Below are 7,631 nucleotides of genomic sequence, written 5' to 3'. Positions count from 1 at the left end.
TGTGACAAAACAGAATAGAGGTCATAGGCCTGCTGAATACAAAACTCTTAAGGCATAATGGTGTCCAGGAACCGTTTTTTTTTTTTTTTTTTCAAATCCAATTGACATTTCCCCCAATCTCCTTATACTTTAAGGCATCAACACATTATACATAAAGCATGTAGGATGATTTCCCAACACATCTCATGATTAAATATATCTTGAGATGGGTTGAGGTTGACTGAGAACACTCATGAGATAACTCAATTAACACCAGCGTGCCCACCCTCCATATCAGTTGTTTTATTTTTAACTAATACAATAATCATCTAGGAGTTACTAATCAAATGTCTTGCACTTTTGTGCCCCATATCAGGCTTCTCTTGAAATCTTCAGAAACAATAAGAGAATTGAGTGTTGATGTAATTAATAATAGAAAAAGAGGGAGGCCGAGGCAGGAGAATTGTTTGAACGCGGGGGGACAGAGGCTGCAGTGGGCCAAGGTCGTGCCACTGCACTCCAGTCTGGGTGACAGAGTGAGACTCCGTCTCAGAAAAAAAAGAAAAAAGAAAAAAGAACATGCTCTGAAAGTGCAGTCTGGTGTCTGGAGTAGGTAGAGAGTTTAATCTCACACTTCCATGATAGCAACGTGGTGAAGAAAAGTATTATTCAAAATAAAAGCAAAAATATTTTATCTTTTAGACAAAATAAGAAAATTGCAAGAGAATGTAAGAAAGTGTCACATTTCCGCTTATACTGTAATTCATGGAGGTCTCACAAAAATATTTGCACTTCAATTATTTATATCTGATTCTCCCTCCATTATAACTGTGGATTCTAATCTTTTTTCAGACTCAACATATTTAAACTGTCACTCTTGAGTTACTTTAATTCCTTGCCTCTCCTTTTGCCACTTGACCACCTGTTCTTGGAAGGGACTTCAGTCTGAAAGAAAATGGGATGCAAGATCCAGAGGAAATGACTAGTCTCAGAAAGGAGAGAGCCAAGGTCTTCCTTTTAACTATATGAAAGGAAAGAAGGAACAGTGTGAAAACAACATCCACCCTGTGAATTCCAGGGAGGAAAGACATAATAAGAATAAATGAGTAAATATATAGAATGCCAGATGATTACTATAAAGAAAAACAAAGCAGGGTAAGAGGAATGAAGAGTGATGGGGCTGAGTATGTACAGTGGTCATTGTTACTGTATGTAAGCAGTCAGGAAAACTCTCTCTGAGAAGGTGACCTAACAGAGAGATCTGAAGAGATTTACAAACGTAGCTACATGAAACAAGTGCATTTTAAGTAGAGGGTCTAAGGCAGGAGCAGGCTCATGTTTTGTCAAATCAGCATCACTCAACATCTGGCACTTAGTGATAGGTGCATAATGAATAAGTTTTGAAGAGATGAGTAATTAGAATCCTTCTAAGATTAACAAAATACCTACTCATAGAAATGTCTTGTATTTCCAGTTTAAAAATGTATCTAAATTATTTCTGTAATTTATATATCCTATAATTTTTCAGCAAATGTTTACTCTCAGTTTTAGATCTCATTTTATCTTCAAGTTTTATCTTTTGAGTTTTACCTACATTCTTAACTCTAAGAAAACGTCCAAATAGGGCCAAAGCATATTGCTATAGTCAAGCATTATATATTTACTATCTAAATGTTTAAAGTTAGGTTTATAGTAGTTAATTACATTGACGTGTCCCTTTGAAAGCTATCTTTGCCCAGGAAACATCTGTCCATAGATAACTGAGTCATTTTAAGGAAGCCCTCATGGTGCATTTGATACAAAGTCAGAGGATATGTGTGAATTTAGTTAAACCTATCCAGAGTGACAGCAAATGTCACATAATGTCACTTCTACCACAACAAATTCTGTGTCATTTGGATGGAAGTGCCCTAATGAGGGGAATAAAGCCACTCTTGCAGTCTTAGGAAAGTGGAGTTGCTATATATTCATATCTACTTCTCTATCCTCACTTAGTTCATACTGCTAATCATGGTTAGTTTTATGCAGCCCTATTTAATATATCATACAAAAACCTGAATAATATGACCCCTAGCTCTACATTATTTTCTTATCTTTTCCTTTACTCAGCCACATCCGTTCTTCATCTTCATTGTGCTGATTGTAGTTCCCAGATTTATGAAGCCATTGCATGCCTCTGTGCTTACGGGTTTTTTTGCACACACTCGACTGTAAAGAGCCCCTCTCCATTATAATTAATTTTGTAAGACTGCATTGAACGTTAATTTCAAAGCTCTATTGCCCAATATAAAGTTGACTACTTCTTGTTTTGTACCTTTATAGCACCAAATACTCACTTCTAGTATTGACCCTATGTAATAATATTTTGTTGCAGATTATTATTTCTTCAGTTCACCCTTTTTATCTGTCTCTCCCTGCTGGACTAGAACCCTGTGAGAGGTAGGCCTTCATCTTATTTATCTTCAAACCACTAGCACTAACGGAGTATCTGAAGAATGGTAGATATTTATGAATATTTTTGGTGAATATTTTGATCAGACACTTAACAATAGTTATCAATACTGAGGAGCTATAAAATAAATTCTAATTTTCACAAAACTCACCAAGGTATATAATACAACCTCTGCTTTACAATGAGAAAATAAGTCTTACCGATTCGTTGATTTAATCCATATCAGAATTACTAACCTCTTTTCCATTACAATTGGTCCTTTAGAAACACACCTGTGACTAGGCATGGTGACGCATGCCTGTAATCTCAGAACTTTGGGAGGCCGAGGTGAGCAGATCACCTAGGGTCAGGAGTTCAAGATCAGCCTGACCAACATGGTGAAACCCCGTCTCTACTAAAAAAAATGCAAAAATTAGCAGGGCATGACGGCGCATGCCTGTAATCCCAGCTACTCGGGAGGCTGAGGCAGGAGGATCGCTTGAACCCAGGAGGCGGAAGTTGCAGTGAGCTGAGATCGCACCATTGTACTATAGCCTGGGCAACAAGAGCAAAAACTCCATCTCAAAAAAAAAAAAAAAAGAAAAGAAATACACCTACAAACAACCCCAATATTTCAACAGCTACACCTGTGGATAACTCCTCTCTCACATTCCTCCAACTCTTTATTTCACTCTTCAATTTCTTCTCTTTCTGTGCTAATACCCCTTTGTTTTAATCTCCTCTCCTTGATTATTTCAAAGTCTCAGATTTCAGCAATGTATTACTAATGCTTCAGTCTTGGCATCACTTTCTGGTTCAATATTTCAACAACTGTCTCCTATTTCTAATCGTCTGCTCTCAGCACAGGGCTGAGTCTTGCAGGCAGTCTGGACATCATGTTACAACAGCATACTGATAATATCCTTCTTATTTGGTAATGTTCAAGAAAACCATACTTACTTTTCTATGGCAATCAATCTTTCATGACTTTTATCAGTTATTTTTTTCATTTCCTGAACTTCAGTTAAAATCTTACTCCTTAGGAAAAAAAAGTAATATGTGTTTATATGTTATTACCTAGTACATTTGTAATATTACAGTAAAGATGATTTATTTGATTGCATCTTCTTCTAGATACTATCTGTTATCCTATATTTTAATGTCTCTTTTGATTATTTTGTGATGTATTACTCTATCTCAAGTTCAATTTTTCTTGATTCCAAAGTCATTTTAGAATATTATATTGCCATTGCTTTTTGTCACACTAAGTCAAATTAAGAAATCTTCAATATATGGATCTCTACTTCAAAGAGTCTCATAGCAAAGTTTCCAAAATGTGTTCTCAGTGACATAAAACTCTTATTTCTAAAGCAATATCTAAGTGCCTATGTTTTGTATCACAAATTTTATAGGATATTGATAACAACTCAAGTGCAATAACTCTAACAAGAACTATCTTGTTTTTAAGCAAAACAACATATATCTTTAAGCATACAGATATATAAAACTGCAGATATGTTTCAGTTGCATATAAGTCACCCACAGTATAGGTGGCTGTGGGTCACCCAGATACAAATTAAATTATGTGCTTTAAAACTATTGGAACAAAGGGCACCGCCATCTTTTTTCCCCCAGCCGGCTGAACAGAATGCCACTGCCCTGTGTTGGCCTTGGCTGGGCACCCGACTTTTAAAGCTTACGTGGTTAGCCCAGCGCTGTTGAGTATCCCTCGCAACGAAGAGAGAAAGACACTGAGGTGGTCAAGAGTGATTTTCACAGCCATTATGGCCGCTTCCGTCAGAAACGCTGCGGTGGACGAAGCCGTGTGACCTCGCAGAGCAACGACCGCAGCCGATCCCTGGCGAGCTCCATGGCCCTTGCCTGACTCCATCACTCCATCGTCGTCACCGCTCAGTGTCCCGTAGGCTGCGCATGAGCGCGTCTGAATAGGAAGTGGTTTCGTACGTGGATGCGGCGTTTTGTCGCTGCCAGTAGTGTTTGGAGAGGTTCCAGCACAGCCCTCAATTCCTGACTCCCAGAAGCAAGAGAACTCAAGTGAAGCAATGAAGGAAGAAGAAGGAGGTTGCTGGCCTTGGATATCATCATTTCTGGGGACAACTTTACCTGGACACTAATATTTCTCACTAGGAAAACTTCATGGCAAATGCAGAAGAGACAAAGATGTATCGTCCATGTTATACACTATTTTCTGAGCACAGAAGAAAATGATCAAGACCCAGGAATAACTGACCCTGGAGAAGAAAATGATCAAGACCCAGGAATAACTGACCCTGGAGGATGTGGCTGTGGAATTCAGCTGGGAGGAGTGGCAGCTCCTGGAACACTGCTCACAAGGACCTGTACCAGGATGTGATGGTGGAGAACTATAACCACTTAGTATCACTGGGGTATCAAACTAGCAAACCAGATGCACTCTCCAGGTTGGCACATGGATGAGAACCGTGGATAACAGATGCTAAAATCCAGAATAAAAATTGTCCAGGAATCAGGAAAGTTGACAATCATCTGCAAGAGCACTCTCCAAACCAATGATTTCTGAAGAGCGTGCAGCAATGCAGTGGACAGAATGCATTTAGAAATATTGTACATCTCAGCAAGACACATTTTCCTCTAGCACAAAATCGTAATACATTTGACATGTGCAGAAAAAAATTGAAATCAAGATTAAAGTTTAATCAACCAGAAAACATGGAATAAATAACCTTGAGTTTATTGGAGGTGAGAAAATCCTTCTATATGGTAAGTATGAACGTACGGATACCAAAACTAGATTTTCTGAAAATGCAAAATGGATCCATTCTAAATTCCAAGTCTTTAAGCATCGGAGGACTCAGAAAATTGAGAAACCCCATGGATTCATTGAATGTGAGCAGACCTTCCTCTGAAGTCTCAGCTCATTTACCACAAGAACATTCATATAGAAGAGAATCCCGGAAGTGGTCAATGTGAGAAATTGTCCAGAAGTGTCCTGTTCACTAAGCTTCTGAAAACTAATACAAGAGACAAAATCTGTATACCCAATGAATATAGAAAAGGCTCTGCTGCGAAGTATATTCTCATTGCACATCAATAAACTTACACAGAAGAGAAATCCTATATGTGCAGTGAGTGTGGAAAGGCCTTTACAATGAAGTGCTATCTAATTGCTCATTGGCAAACTTGTAGTGGAAAGAAACCTTATGTGTGCAATGAATGTGGAAAAGGTTTCATTGTGAAGATCAATCTCATTGTATATGGGCAAATTCATACAGAGGAGAAACCCTATATATGCAGTGAATGTAGAAAAGGCTTCACCATAAAGCACTACCTTGTTGTACATCAGCAAACCCATACTGGAGAGAGACCCCATATATGCAGTGAATGTGGAAAAGACTTTACCATGAAGAGCAACCTCATTGTACATCAGCATACAGGAGAAAAATCTTGTATATGCAGCGAATGTGGAAAAGGCTTCACTGTCAAATGCACTCTCATTATACATCAGTGAACTCACACAGGAGAGAAATCTTACATATGCAGTTAATGTGGTAAAGGTTTCACCACAGAGTACACTCTTATTATATATCACCGAACTCATACAGGAGAAAACCCAATGAATGTAATGAATGTGGTAAAGCCTTCATCCAGAAAATATGGCTCATACAACATGAGAGGTGTCATACGGGAAAGATTCCCTTTGTATGGATTGAGTGTGGAAAGTCCTATTCACACAAATATAGTCTCATTATCCACTGATAATTCACACAGGAGAGAAACCTTATCGGTGCAATGAATATGGAAAAGGCTTCACCACAAAGTACTCAATGTATATCAAACAACGCATACAGGAGAGTGTATTCTAGCAAATTAGAACACAAACATGGTGCTGCCTGTTGTCAGATATGTGCCCTCAGGAGATAAAATAATTTTCCCTAGAGATAAACTTGATGAATACAGTAAATAAGGTAGTGCCTTTAGTGGTCTTTTACCTCACATTTTCTGTCAATGAAAACATGTTTAATAAACTATAATATATTCATGTGGGAAAAAAAAAAAAAACTATTGAAGTCTAAGAAGTAAGTCAATTGCAGACTCAAGTGTCAGTTGTTCTTAATGAATCCAAATAACAGAGGAAGGGCCCAGTTAGCATTCTTATGAAACTAGTGGCCCAATAAATTGTCAGGCAGGGCAGAGCAGTCAGGTAAAAGGGCAACTGTATTCTTAGCATTTAGGAGAATTCTCAGAAAAGACATTTTGTGACAGATACTCACTTTGAAAAGTGTGCTTGCTTTTCCATTTAGCTGTACTATACGTAGTTGGCTTTTTTGTTGTCGTCGTTGTTGTTGTTAAAGGCAGCCCTTTTCTAGTCTCTGACTGGTTTGTCATAGACAGAATTATCTGACAAGGACATCTACTCTGAATGGTCTGAAAAACCTAGATAAGGACTTTGAAGCCTTAATTATTTTGAGCTAGTCCTCTATCCTCTGGAGCCTTGCTAACAGATATTGTAAACCATGAAGTGGTAGATGAGAGTGTGTGTGTGACCGTGTGTTGTGTGTATCGTGTGTGTTTTCCTTTGTCCTTATTTTCTACAGGGGTCTTGATTATAAGAATTTAGAGGTTTTTCCTTTAATCAAACAGTATTTTATAGATATCCTTGACAATTTTTTTCAGAAAAACAAATTTTTACCAACTTTTAATACACATACGGTTTATGTTGAGCATGCATTATGAAGAAAATCAGAACTTTTTTGACACTGTACCAAAAAGTCAATGATTCACTCAGTACTTTCCAATTAGTTATTTTAAATTGTGGAGACAGAATTTATGAGTATAAAATGAATTTTCAGATTTTGGAATAAAATATTTCTTGAAAAATTATTATAGTGAGTAAACATATTTATCACTGTAAACATAATTTTAGGTGTTAAAGAAAAATATAAAAGCATAACTCTGCCAGTTTGTAAAGAAAGAAATAGTTTCCAGTTCATCAGTTTATTTCTTACTACTGTTCTCTGTGAAGTGATATATCAATGGAATCATTTTACAGAAGCAAACTACTCAAAAACAACCATGTGCTGAGGTTTCATATTTTGCAAATAAAAAGTAATTTATGAATCAACTCATTTTTATGGAAAGTCTTTTTTTTTTGCCAAGTATTTTCCACGGGCATACACAAGATTGACATGGTCACTGCTCTCATGGAAACCCAGATAATTAA

The 7,631-nt window shown here is 37.3% G+C and overlaps 1 pseudogene; it reads left to right on the top strand.

Moving 5' to 3' along the window:
- The first annotated feature begins 4,674 nt into the window (after positions 1-4,674).
- Positions 4,675-6,281, top strand: LOC111551602 (annotated as a pseudogene).
- Positions 6,282-7,631: the final 1,350 nt, after the last annotated feature.

The sequence above is a fragment of the Piliocolobus tephrosceles genome, chromosome 13 (assembly GCF_002776525.5).
Source record: "Piliocolobus tephrosceles isolate RC106 chromosome 13, ASM277652v3, whole genome shotgun sequence".
NCBI lineage: Eukaryota > Metazoa > Chordata > Mammalia > Primates > Cercopithecidae > Piliocolobus > Piliocolobus tephrosceles.
This window is presented reverse-complemented; position numbering and strand designations above follow the sequence as displayed.